At 50.9% G+C, this 12,026-nt stretch overlaps 1 protein-coding gene across 2 annotated transcripts in view; it reads left to right on the top strand.

Annotated features, from left to right (window-relative positions):
• The window catches only part of ITGB2 (integrin subunit beta 2), a 38,819-nt gene that overhangs the window by 3,642 nt on the left and 23,151 nt on the right, over positions 1-12,026 (top strand). The window contains exon 1 of one of the 2 annotated variants that reach the window (XM_036912077.2): positions 8,082-8,314. The exons of the other annotated variant lie outside the window; for it this stretch is intronic. The gene's annotated coding sequence lies outside the window, so the exon portion shown is untranslated. Of the gene's footprint in view, positions 1-8,081; positions 8,315-12,026 lie in introns of those variants that run through there. 2 annotated transcript variants of the gene reach the window in all.

Below are 12,026 nucleotides of genomic sequence, written 5' to 3'. Positions count from 1 at the left end.
GCAGCCCAGACTCCCGGTAGTCACACATCCCTCACGTGGCTCCATCCCACATTGGTGGAGACCACAGATTGAACAGGAACCGGCAAGTTGATAAGTGTGGGAGAGAGAGGAATGACCCTGGGGCCTGGGTCAGGGTTAGGTGGCCTCTTGACCTCCCTGGGCCACCAGTGCAGCCCAGCCTTGGTGAAAGGGGAGGTTAGATTCCTGGGGCCTGGGAGCATCTGACCTTCCTGTTCTGGCAGCTGAGAGAGCCGGCTCCTCACACCCCAGCCCATCTCTCCTCACCTCCCGCCCTGGCCCCCACGCCCGCCTCTCTGTGGAGCTCTACTGCAGTTTGACTTTTAACTCAGGCTCCGTGCTTTCATTCTTCTAAGCATGTAAAGGTATACTGATGAACCAAGTGGACATACTATAATTACATTTTCTTCCTTATACAACTTTCTGGTTTTCCCCCAGAGTTGCTAATTGCTTAACTTTTTGCTGGCTCATTGTCCTTTGAAGTTAGAGCCATGTCTGCTGCCTGCCCTCCTGCTGACAGGTCCATAAGATGGTTCTCAGAGTGACCTCCTGCAGGATCAGGCCTGCCAGTTCAGCTCTCCTTCTGAGGATGGTCGGGCAACCCCCGCTCAGGTCAAAGGCTAGCCCCATGGCAGTCTCCCCAAGGTGCTCTGACACCTTCCTTTAGGTGAGTTAGGGAAGCAGGGATGCTTCCCCATGGGGGGAGAAAGCGTAAGGAGAAAAGGCTCTCTGCTCGACTTGAAGGTGGTGCCTGGGTGGGAAGTCACTGGGGCCACCAGGCCAGCATTCAGGGCAGGAGGAGGCTGGAAAGCACACCTGGCCTCTCGAATCTCTCCTTTCTGTGCTCCCCTACCTGCTCCCTGCACGTACATGGCTTGGATAACAGTGAAGATCTCCATCACTGTGCTGGGTGACTTTCTGCCTACTGGTGTGGATATGGTGAGGAAGAACGATCTGAAGCACTTATTGCAGCAAGGCAAGTGCCAAGCACCACTTCCTGCCCTCCTCCACCCCCACAGAGCCTGCCTCTCCCCAGCAGCTGCCAGCCCCCGCCCCTGACTCCGCACAAAGGAACAACAGCTGAATCTACATTGCAGAAGGAAGTTGCTGGGAGGAAGAAAGTAAAAAGAAAGCAAAAACGGGGGAAGGTCTAGACTAGAGCTGGCTTGGAGGGGGGATTTGCAGGCCAGAGGGAGGGAAGCTGGTGAAAGGGCGGCGAGGGCGTGGGAGCGGGGACGGGCGGGACCATGTGGTCAGCCTCTGCCGTTCACCTGAATGTCGTGGAGTCACACGGGCATGTTCTCAAGGCTTTGCCTTCTGCCTTGGGTGCCGTTTTGCTCCTTCTACAGGCACCTCCTCTGAGGGACGGACCTCTGGTTCTCACACCTTGCTCAGTCCCACTTACATGGCATCCGGCCCCAGGGCCCACCTCTCCAACCTGCCCCCAGCATCGCCTAAAATTCCACCTCCCCACCCAGGGAGCTCAGTAAAGTGAGCCAGGAGCCCCTGCTCCACATTCTCCATCATTAAAATATTTCTTAATCTTCAAACTATCACAAAATTTATATTTATATACTTCTGTGCACGGTGGGGACATGGCTGGGTGGGAAGTGGGGCTGGGGGCTCCCAGGATGTCTCTGGGAACAGCAGGGGACGGACACAGCCTGTCTATTATACATCTCCCTCTGTTCTTCATCACTTGGCTGCCCCCTGCCCTGCAACACCTGGAATCCTTTGGGGATATATTTTCTTTCTGCCTTACATCACAGTCTCCCAAACTGGGTTGTGATGTCCTAGGGGGCATGGTTTCTGTACTCTCTGGGCATCCAGCTCAATGTCAGTCCCAGGGACAGGGTGTCCTCAAAAACACCTGATAAAATCAAGTCGATTTTCTGGGAGGTGAAGGTGAAATTGATGGCAAATGGAATTGCTTGGCTGACTTAGGGGGAAAAATTATTCCCAGAGTCCTGCTCCAAAAGCTCCCAAATTCCCGACTCCAGTTTTAGAAATGCAAAGCCTGTCCCTTGCAATTCCTTCCCAGGAAGGCTCGCAGGCTGCTGGTCCACCATGTCCTCTGTCTCACATTCTTATTCCTGAACCCAACCAAGGAAACCCCTTTGCCACACGTCCCAAACCTCCCTGTCTGCTGTCTTGCTGCTGGTGTCCTGAGCACCACCCCTTCTTTTCAACAACTCTGTGGTGTCCCATGGAATGAATGAGCTGTTTTATTTAGCCATTCCCTGTTACTAGACGTGATTTAACTGCATTTTATACAAATCCTGCAGTGAAGACATGGAGGCTTCATTAGTCCTGGTGGTGGACATCAGGAGAGGTACTGCAGAGCCAGACAGAGTGCACGTTATATATGTGAACACGTGATGCCAAATGTCCTCCCAACTCCTCACAATCTTTCACTGGCTTGCAAAAGCATGCCCCTGTGATAGCTGGGAGATGGCATCTCGCTGTGGTTCTGATGTCCATCTCTCCTTGCTTATTGAGTCTCTGGTTTTGCTGGCCTGTGTTTCCCCAGTTCCTTCGCTTAGTGTGATGGTCGAGATTCATTCCTGTTGTTGGGTTTCTAATTGTGCATTTAATGCTTTTCATTTAATGCTATAAATTTCCCTCTAGGCACTGCTTTAGCAACACCCTACAATTACAATATGTTGTTTTTCATTTCATTCTGTCAAAATACTTTCTTATTTCCCTTGAGGCTTCCATTTGACCCCATGGATTATTTAGAAGTACGTTGTTTCCTTAGAGATTTCCCCATACTCTTATGTTGCTATTTTGTGGTTTAATACCATTATGGCTAGAGGTCCTATTGTGCATGATTTTAATTCTCTTAAATGTCTGCAGGCTTCCCTAGCAGCCCAGGAGACAGTCTACCCCAGGCAATGTGGCTGTGCCCATCTGTGGCTGCTGGTTGATGGTGTTTCTTAGGTCTTCTCTGTACTTGCTGACTTCGTGTCTACTTTTTAAAAATTGATTCCTGAGAGGGGAGGGCTGAAGGCCTCAGCTGACTCTGCATCTATCTATTTCTCCTTTCAGTTTTTCCAGCTTTTGCGCCATGTATTTTGAAGTTCTGTTCCATATACACCACTTAAATTGCTAGATCTCCCTACAGAGTGGATAGTAGTAAAGTAAGTAAATCCAGAGTCTCATTCAGTAATATTTGCCAGTAAGTAAAGCCCTACTAAACACCTGGTAGTTTCCACTGCTGTGAAGTCTACTTTGCTTGGTATTAACATAGGCATTCCACTTTTCCTTTCGATTAGCATTTCTATGGTATCTTTCCCATCCTTCTTCTATTAACCTACCTATCATATTTATCACATTTTAAATATGTTCCTTACAGACAGTATAGAAGTTGGGTCATTTTCTTTTAGAAATCCCACCTGCCAATACCTATCTTACAGTTGATGTATTTAGACCATTCACACTTAATGTCATTATTGAAATGGTTGGATTTAGGTCTATTGTTTAAGTTTTTGTTTTCTGTTTGTTCTTTGTTTTTCATGATTGTTTATTTCCTGCCTTCTTTTGGACTGTATGAATGATTCTAGCATTGCATTTTAATTTAGCAGCTGGCTATTTGATGATACCTCATTATATAGGATTTTCAGTGGTTGCTCTAGAGTTTATAATATGTACACTAAACACTTTATCTATTTAAAATTAATATTTTACCACTTCAGTGAAATGCAGTGGAACTTAAAAACAGTGTAGGTCCCTTTACTGTCCTCCTTTTTATTGTAATTGCCATGTACCTGACATCTACATACATTGAAAATCCACCAATGTTATAATTCTCACCATCAACATATCTTAAAGACCTTAAAAGGAGAAAATAGTCTCTTACACTTACCCAGATATTTCCCATGTCTTCTGCTCTGTCTTAATTCCTATGTTTCCAAGCTTCTTTCTAGTATCATTTCCCTTCTGAAATCTTATGATTTCTTTTAGAGCTTGTCTGCTGGAGACTAATTTCCTGGCCTTCCTTCATCTGAGAATGGATTTATTTCCCCTTCATTTGTGGGGAATGACTTTGCTGAAATAGAAGTGAGAGTTGACAGTTCTTTGAGCACCATAAATATGTTGCTCCTTTGTCTTCTGGCCCTGTGGTAAGAATTTTCAGTTCTTCAGATAGTTATTCTTCTAGACATAATGTTTTTCTCCAGTTGCTTTCAACACTTTTTCTTTACCTCTGGTTTTCAGCAGTCTGACCATGATGTATACAGGCTTGATTACCCTAAAGTTTATCCTGGTTGAGGCTGGCTGAGCTTCTTGAATCTGTAAGTTTAAATATATATATATATTTACCAAATTTGTGAAGTTTTCAGCCATTATTTCTCCAAATACTTTTTCTGTATCAACCTATACTCCTCTTTCTTCTGTCTTCACTATTCTCCTATTAAGTCTATTGAGTGAATTTTTTATTTGTTATTATATTTTTAGTTTTTAATAACCACTTAGTTGTTTTTTAATAGTTTTTACATCTCTCCTGAAAATTTGTGCCTTCGCATTTGTTTCAAGAAAGGTTTCCCTAATGGAGCATATGAAGAATAGCTGATTTAAATGCTTTATGGGATAATTTCAACATTTGGATCATCTCAGAGTTGGCGTCTGTAAATTACTTTTTCTCTTATGAGTTCTTGAGATTTTCTCTACTGTTATTATTTGTTGCTTGCCAACTTTTAGATTGTATTTTGGACATTTTTAATATTACTGAATGAGACTCTCCATCCTACCAAGATCTTCTCCATTGTTCTCCAACCCTGGTCATTTGTTTTTGCGGGCCGTCAGCCTGGTTGGGTCAGGTGACACGCTCAGGCCTGCCTCCTGTGGGCTGTGGCTCCAATGTGAGTTGCGTGGATCCGCCTCGCTTGCCCTGGGTCCAGTTTTTGACCTTGGCAATGGTCTGTGCCATGACCCAGTCCCCAAACCTTTCGTCACACCCTGTGGGGTCATTTCCAAGCACACCCACCTCAGGGCTGAGCCCGGGACCTCATACAAAGCTGCACAGGGTCTTTCCCTGTCTCTGTCTTACTGATTTCTCCCCTATGCTCCAGCACCCCAAGGCCCCGTTTCCCGGTGCTCTGGTCCTCTGGCCATCAGGCGGGAATTGTAGCCTCCATGCTCTGCCACCTGTTTCCTGTGCCTGGATCCACACTGGGTCCAGTGGCCGTTCCTGTAGCTGCCGCTACCGCCATCCTGGAGTGCAGGAGGAAGGAACTGAAACGGGGCACTGGTCCCTCTCTCTCTTTCAGAGCAGCCCCCTCCCAGACCACCGACCAGGAAGCAGGGTCTCCCTTGGCCATGGCCACTGTGCTGTTCCGGGCTCCAGACAGCCTTGAATCTGAGCCGGGGGCCTCGGGGGACAAGATCCTCCCCAGGACACCAGGCTTCCCCCAGGTTTCGATTTCTCACCGCGGCTGTTGCCAAGTTGCTTTATCTTACTCTGCGGTATGCGTTCTCGTGATCAGTGACAGAGACCGAGGTGAGGGCACTTTGTGTCAGCTAGGACTGGAGGCTCCTGGTGCTTTTAAATATTCTTAAACTCATTCCTTGTTTTACAACTTCACTAAGGAAGAAAGTATATGCCACTATTCAGTCATTTAAGTGCACAGTTGAATGAATTTTCGCTAAATTTACAGAGTTGTGCACTCAGCATCACGACCCAATTTTAGAACACTTCCATCACCCCCAGAAGCCCCCTTGCTCATTTGCAGTCACTCCCTGTTAGCTCCTTTAAAAAATAACATAGAGTGTTTCAAAACTATAGAAAAATGTAGAGATCAACGTCAGAGACAACCATGTACCCACCATCCAACTTTAGCATATGTAGCATTTCACATTACTTTGCCCAGATTTTCATCTTCTTTATTCTTAATAAATAAGCCTTAAAAATCTGAAACTGAAGTCCACTTCAGACTTCTCCCAGGACCATTGCCTTCTCTACCTTCAGAGGTAACCCCTGTCCTGAACTTGGGGTTCATGAGTATGTGGGTGTTTCTCCTGAAGTCTGGTGGGATGTGTGTGGTATTGTACAATGTAGCCTTTTGCGACTTGCCTTTAAAAAGAAGCTCAGTGATACATTTTGACATATGGCCCCAGATCAATATTTTAATTACTGCTTGTTATCCCATTGCATGAATGTGTCACAGTGTATTCATTCTAGATGAGGTTTGTTTCTAGTTTTTCAAGGTGCCAGGCTTTTTGGAAATTAATGTCATACAGTCCGCATGCGTTGTGTTGGTTGATGTGACTCTTAGGTCTCAGTCTGTGGGGTCCCCACGCCCTGTCTCCTCTTTATTTCTCTCTCTCGCAGTCTGCTGTTTGTGGGGTTTTCTTCAGTCTGGATTCTGCTGACTGCCTCCCTGCCATGTCCTTTAACACATCCCTCTGTCCCCAGTGTTTCCTACAAACTGGTAGTTCAATCTAAAGTCTTGATCTGATTTGGATTCAATAGTACTAATTGTTATTTTTTAAATTGTTATTATCTTATTATTTTATTATACTTAATTTTTACTATTTTAAAGTACTTCATTTCACCCAGACTCCTTCACAAAAGGCATGTGTATCGCAAGTGGTGTGTGTTTCTGTGGCATTATCGCTGGTGACAGTCATTGCTTCATCGAGTGGGTCACCAGTGGGTGTGACCTGGGGACGGTCTCAATCTATCCTTCCGTCTTCATTGTTTTCTGGAGTTCTACAAAGAGGAAGTTCCCTTGACAGAAAACATTTAATTGGAACTTGTTCTGTCTCTTTATTTTTAAAACTCAGTTCAAGCATTTGTTGATTTGAGGAGGGAGAATATAACCCATTCACAGATGCTGTGACTCCTGAAACTCTGGATTACTCTGGAACTATTTGAAATCATTCCTGATACCTTATTGTGTGCTTTTAATTTACAATCCTTTCTTGTTCTATTTGCCTTGCCTTTAAAAAAAAGTTATTGTATTTTCTTTTTTCAAATGTCCACATCCCATTTATATTCTCAAGGAGACTTTTAAATTGTCATAACATATAAAAGTAAATACTTCCCGTAAGTGTCCATTGATGAGGATCAGAAACAGAAGCATGCTCCCCACTTCCTGTTCTGATCCTTTAGGGTTTTTGTTTTGGGTTGTTAATATGCTGACCACTGTTTTTAAATCAACGGTCACTTGGGCTTAATAATGTTACTTATTTCTTTGCTCAGGGTGTTACCTGCCCTTGTATTCCTCTTGTATTTATTCACCTGTCTGTTTGTTTCTGGACAGCATCTTTCAAATAGCATTTAGAGGAGTCAGGTGTCTGAGTCCTGCCTCTTTGGGATGTCTGATTTTGTTCCTTGGTGAAGCTCCCCAGTCAGCGTCTCCGGCTTCTCCTTCCCCTCCTTCCATCCCCTCCTCTTCTCCCACCCTCCCTCCCTCCCTCTCTCCCAGTCTCCTCTCTGCACTTTTTGTCTCCAGGATCTGAGGGTGCTGTGTCCCAGCACGACTAGAATTGAGTAGTATTTGCTTCCTGTCTTCTCTGTTCTGTGACAGCCTCGGACCATCCTGCCTGTGGGACCTTCTGTCCCCCGCCTCTCAGGTCTGGAGCTCCCCTGCCGTGTGAGCATTCCCTCCCCTGTCCACAGCTCTCCGGAGCCCCTGTGGTCAGGCCGGCAGGGGCACCCACGCATCTGCATCTGTCTTGGCCCTTTCCTTCTCCTGGTCCCTGAGCTGCCCCCTCACCCTTTGCCCTTCTGCCATTTAGTCTGAGTCACACTTTTTATTTCCATGGTCACTGTCTTGATTCCAGTGCCTCTGTCTGCCCTCCTGATGGGCACGCTCTCCCCTGCCCTCTGCACTCAGTCTGAGGCTGGGCACCCTCTGTGGGGTGAGAGTCCCACGGAGTCACCCCTGGTGCTGCCTGCTCCCCCATGGCTCTCCCTCGTGCAGGGCGCAGCCACTTCCCCTGACCACAGCGAGCTCCCCTCCCAGGAGCTGCCCCTGCTTCTCACTGTGACCACGTGCAGTGCCTGTGTGGCCCGTCTGCTCCTGTGGCTGCCGCTCGACAGCCTGGCCGGGGGCCTGCACAGGGCAAAGGGGTTGAGGTTGACGGGCCAAGGCGGCGTAATCACCCACATGTAACTACTACTTCCTCTGAGTTCTGACTTGGAACAGGAAGCACTGTGCCTCCACCATCAGGGCTCGCCTCCCAGGGTCCTCCCAGACGGGCCCAGCACCAGCTCGGCAAAGAGCAGAGCTGAAGGCTCTCCAGCCCAGCCCAGCGGGACACCCCTGCCAAGGTCTCCAGTACACCGAGCAGGGTGAGTGCACACGGGCTCCTTTGTGCTCAGGCTCACAGCTCAGCCCTGCGGCTCCTCCCGGGCATGGCTGCGGCCTTTCCCAAAGGCCGCAGCTCCAAGTGGCCCTGGAGGGGGCCCTGGTGGCCCTGGTCCCTGTCACCTGCCAGGTCGTCCACTCTAGGTTCCCTTTCACCAAGATCCAGCGATGGGAAGTGCTAGGTGCAGCGGGGGCAGAGCTTCACTAAGTGACAGGTGTGTTTGTAACTGGAGGGGATGGGACCCTCATGGAGTGGGGACATGGCACACCCCAAGGTCTCAGCTCCCAGGCCTGGGTTTCCTGACAACCTCAGACACTTGCTGAGCCCCTGACATGGGGACTGTGAGGCCCAGCAGAGCCAGGAGGAGGCTGGGAGCCAGGCCAGACTCCCTGCTAGTGGGTGTGGGGCGGGCACAGCAAGGATGTGCAAGCGGGCCATGGGGAGTCCCCACATGTGCCTTCCTCTTCCTGCCCAAGCTGCTTGCCTCCTCCGTGCACACCCCACGGCTGCCCAAACCATTCCCCTCCTCAGTGCACACCCCACGGCTGCCCCTGCCTGCCCTCCTCCATGCACACCCCATGGCTGCCCAAACCATTCCCCTCCTCTGTGCACACCCCACGGCTGCCCCTGCCTGGCTCCCTGCACCCTCTGGCGGTGGCTGAGCCTAGAGTGCCCCTCCTCTGAGGGCACCTGGGGCCGGGTGGGAGGGGGCAGCTGGGAGGAGAGGGGACAGCACAGTGTGTGCAGGAACAGAGGAGGCCAGATCCTGGGGAGCTGGCAGAGAAGAGTGGTCGAGAAGCTTCTGGGAGGTCAGTCAGTGCCCTGCCCCTTCATATGTGATGAAGGGGCCCCTATGGTGTCTGCAGCCCGCTGCTGCCCAGTCTCAGGCCCTGAAGCGTTCACAGAAAAACCACGGGGTCCCTTTCCTGTGGGGTCCCAGGCCGAGGTTCAGGCATGGCAGTGGCCAAGCCCACACCCTGGGACCTCTTTCTGAGCAGGGCCACAGGGCTTTGCTCTAAGGACACCTGATCCCCAGGTGACCCGGACAGGTGACCGAGGGCTGAGCCAGCTCAGTATGGCCCATGTAGGGTTTCTGCAAGGCTAGGGTTCAGCTCTGTGGTGTGTCACCACCGTGTGGCTAATTTGTGCCTGGCTGAGCACCTGGCAGAGGTGCTGGGTGGGGGCACAGGGTGGCCCCGGTGCTCTGCCTGGAGGGTGGGGTAAATCAAGGCATTCCTGGGTGGTTTGCAGGGCAGCCAGACACCTGTCCACCAGCCTAACTGAAATCTGGGTGGATTTCCCTGCCTTGAGGTCATCCTCAGCAGGCACCCTGTCAGAGGTAGCAGGCCCAGAGGGCAAATTATGTCATTACACAGAGATGTCATGGAGGGAAGATGCCACAGTGCCTTGCAGAACTTTCCACAGCGGAGGTCGCCGCTGTGGTGGGGAGCAGAGGAGGGGTGCCCATCCAGAGGGCATGAAAGGAGCACCACCTGGCCTGCCCCCTGCGGTCTGGGGCACTGGATGCCATAGCTAGACTCCCGACTCTAGTCAAATGTAGAATTCAAGGCTCACTTCCTGGGGAGCATTATGGGGGGCAGACAGGCAAGGTGAACCTGAACACAGGGGTCCCCTGGGTCCAGCTCAGGCACAGCCGTGCTCTGCAGTGCAGGGCCGTCTCAGGGCATCTGCCCTCTGTCCGGGTCAGCACCCACCCCGTGGTGGCGCTGGAGGGCCTCACCTTTCTGCCAGTTGTCACTTTGTGAGTCCACGGTCCTGCCTGAGCTCTTTTACAGGGGTGTGCTCCAGTTCCCAGGTGGGGAAGCTGGCCGCAAGGGGTCATGGACACTCTGCGTCCCCAGTGGGCTGGGGCCAGGCCTGCTGAGAACCCCCAATCTGGATGCTCCCAACCCAGGTTCAGAGCCGTCTCTTGGTGGTGTCCAGTCAACACCCAGCAGGTGCTGGGCCCGGCATCCTAACCAGTTTTCCTTTGCACACACCTGCCTAAGTGGGAGTGTCAGTCTTGTGCCAAAACATCCCACTGAACAGAAGCAGGCTGCTGGGGGGCAGAGTGCCTGGAGTGGGGTGTCTGCCTGGCTCTGTGAGCCCTGTGATCTGGGGTCCCCGCTGGCGCCAGGCCGCATCTCTACAGTGGCTTCTCACAAGGCAGGCTGCTGGCCCTGCATTCAGCTGTAACAGCTGGGTAACCCAAGCCCCAGGGCCAGGCTGGGGCAGAAGGTGAGGTGCAGCTGCTCCGTGCCCACCCAGGCTGGCAGCACCCTCAGTCCCTTTTCTCTGGTGCCTTCTGTGGGCAGGCAGCCTGTTGGCAGAACAGGGGCCTTAATGGGGCTGGCGGCCTCCAGATGCTCCCACCATTAATGAGCAGGTGGGATTCCCTCTTCCTCCAGGGACCTCAGTTTTCATAAGGCTGTCAACTGATTGGGTGAGGCCCACCCACATTATGAGGGTCAATCTGCTCTGCGCAACATCTACTCACTGAATGTGAATCTCATTTAAAAAATGTCTTTATATTGACACCTAGACCAGAGTTTGAGCAAATATCTGGGTACCATGAGCACTCTTGGCTCTCTGTAAGAGGGAGGAAACAGGCCCAGAAGCTGAAATGGCCTGTCCGCTGTCACTCAGCATCTAGGCATAGGTTCAAGAGCACCAGCTCTGAGATCAGGCTGGCATGGACTCCAGCCACAGCTTCAGTTCTGGTTGTGTGGCATGAGCACGGGACTAACCCTCCTGAGCCAGCCCAAGAAGTGGGGAGCAGGCTCCCCCAGAGTGGATGCAGAGTGAGTGAGACTGTGTGTGTGCAGGGTAGCCAGGCGGGCAGGTTGGCTGCCCCGGGTAATGCCCAGCCCTGTTTCTATGGGACCCGGAGTCCAGACAGGGCCCACCACCCACTGGCAGACGCCCCCGCTGAAGACTGGTGTCATCTCCCATGATCCCCAGCATGGCCGTGCAGGCCTTCCACAGAGCAGGTCACAGCCTCTTTCCTGTTGGCAGGCCAGGCAGGGTCGGGTAGGGTCAGGCTTCTGGGGTGCTTAGATCTGGCCAGTCTGAGATGCAGAGACCTCTGTTGCACATGGGCTGGGCTGGTACTGCTGTACTGGAAGCTTCCAGCGCACCCTGGGCTGCAGCTTGATGTTGTCTGGGGGGCTCCATGACTGCTGAGGAATTAAGAGGGGGCTGAGGCCAGCCTCCTTGGCAGGCAAGACCTCAGCATACCAAGGCTGCATTCTCCTCAGGATTGGGGGACACGGAGACTCAGCTTCCTAGGAGCAGGGCTGCTGCCAATTTGGTTCTAAATAGTATGGATTGTGGCCATGATTGGTTTTTGGAGGGGTGGGTTTTTCCAGTGTAATGGAATTTCAGTGGAAGCCTGGGGGTGGGGGCTGCAAGATCCTGGCAGAGGTCAGAATTCTAGACCCCGGGACAGCAGTGCCCTGTGCATGCAGGAGGTGGCCCTGGGGGGAGGATTGACAAGCAGATGTTTTCCCAGGGAAGGGCCCTGGACCCGTGGTCTCTTCCACCACCCGGGAGTAACAGGCCTCAGAAATGTCGGCAGTATCAATAGAAAGACTGAAGAAATTCCAGAGCAATTCATCAACCAAAATGGAATTCAGATTTTTTTTTATGTATTTTCATAAACCATTATTATATTTATTGTAGAAGGCTTGGAAATA

This window comes from Manis pentadactyla, chromosome 1 (assembly GCF_030020395.1).
Source record: "Manis pentadactyla isolate mManPen7 chromosome 1, mManPen7.hap1, whole genome shotgun sequence".
Taxonomy (NCBI): domain Eukaryota; kingdom Metazoa; phylum Chordata; class Mammalia; order Pholidota; family Manidae; genus Manis; species Manis pentadactyla.
This window is presented reverse-complemented; position numbering and strand designations above follow the sequence as displayed.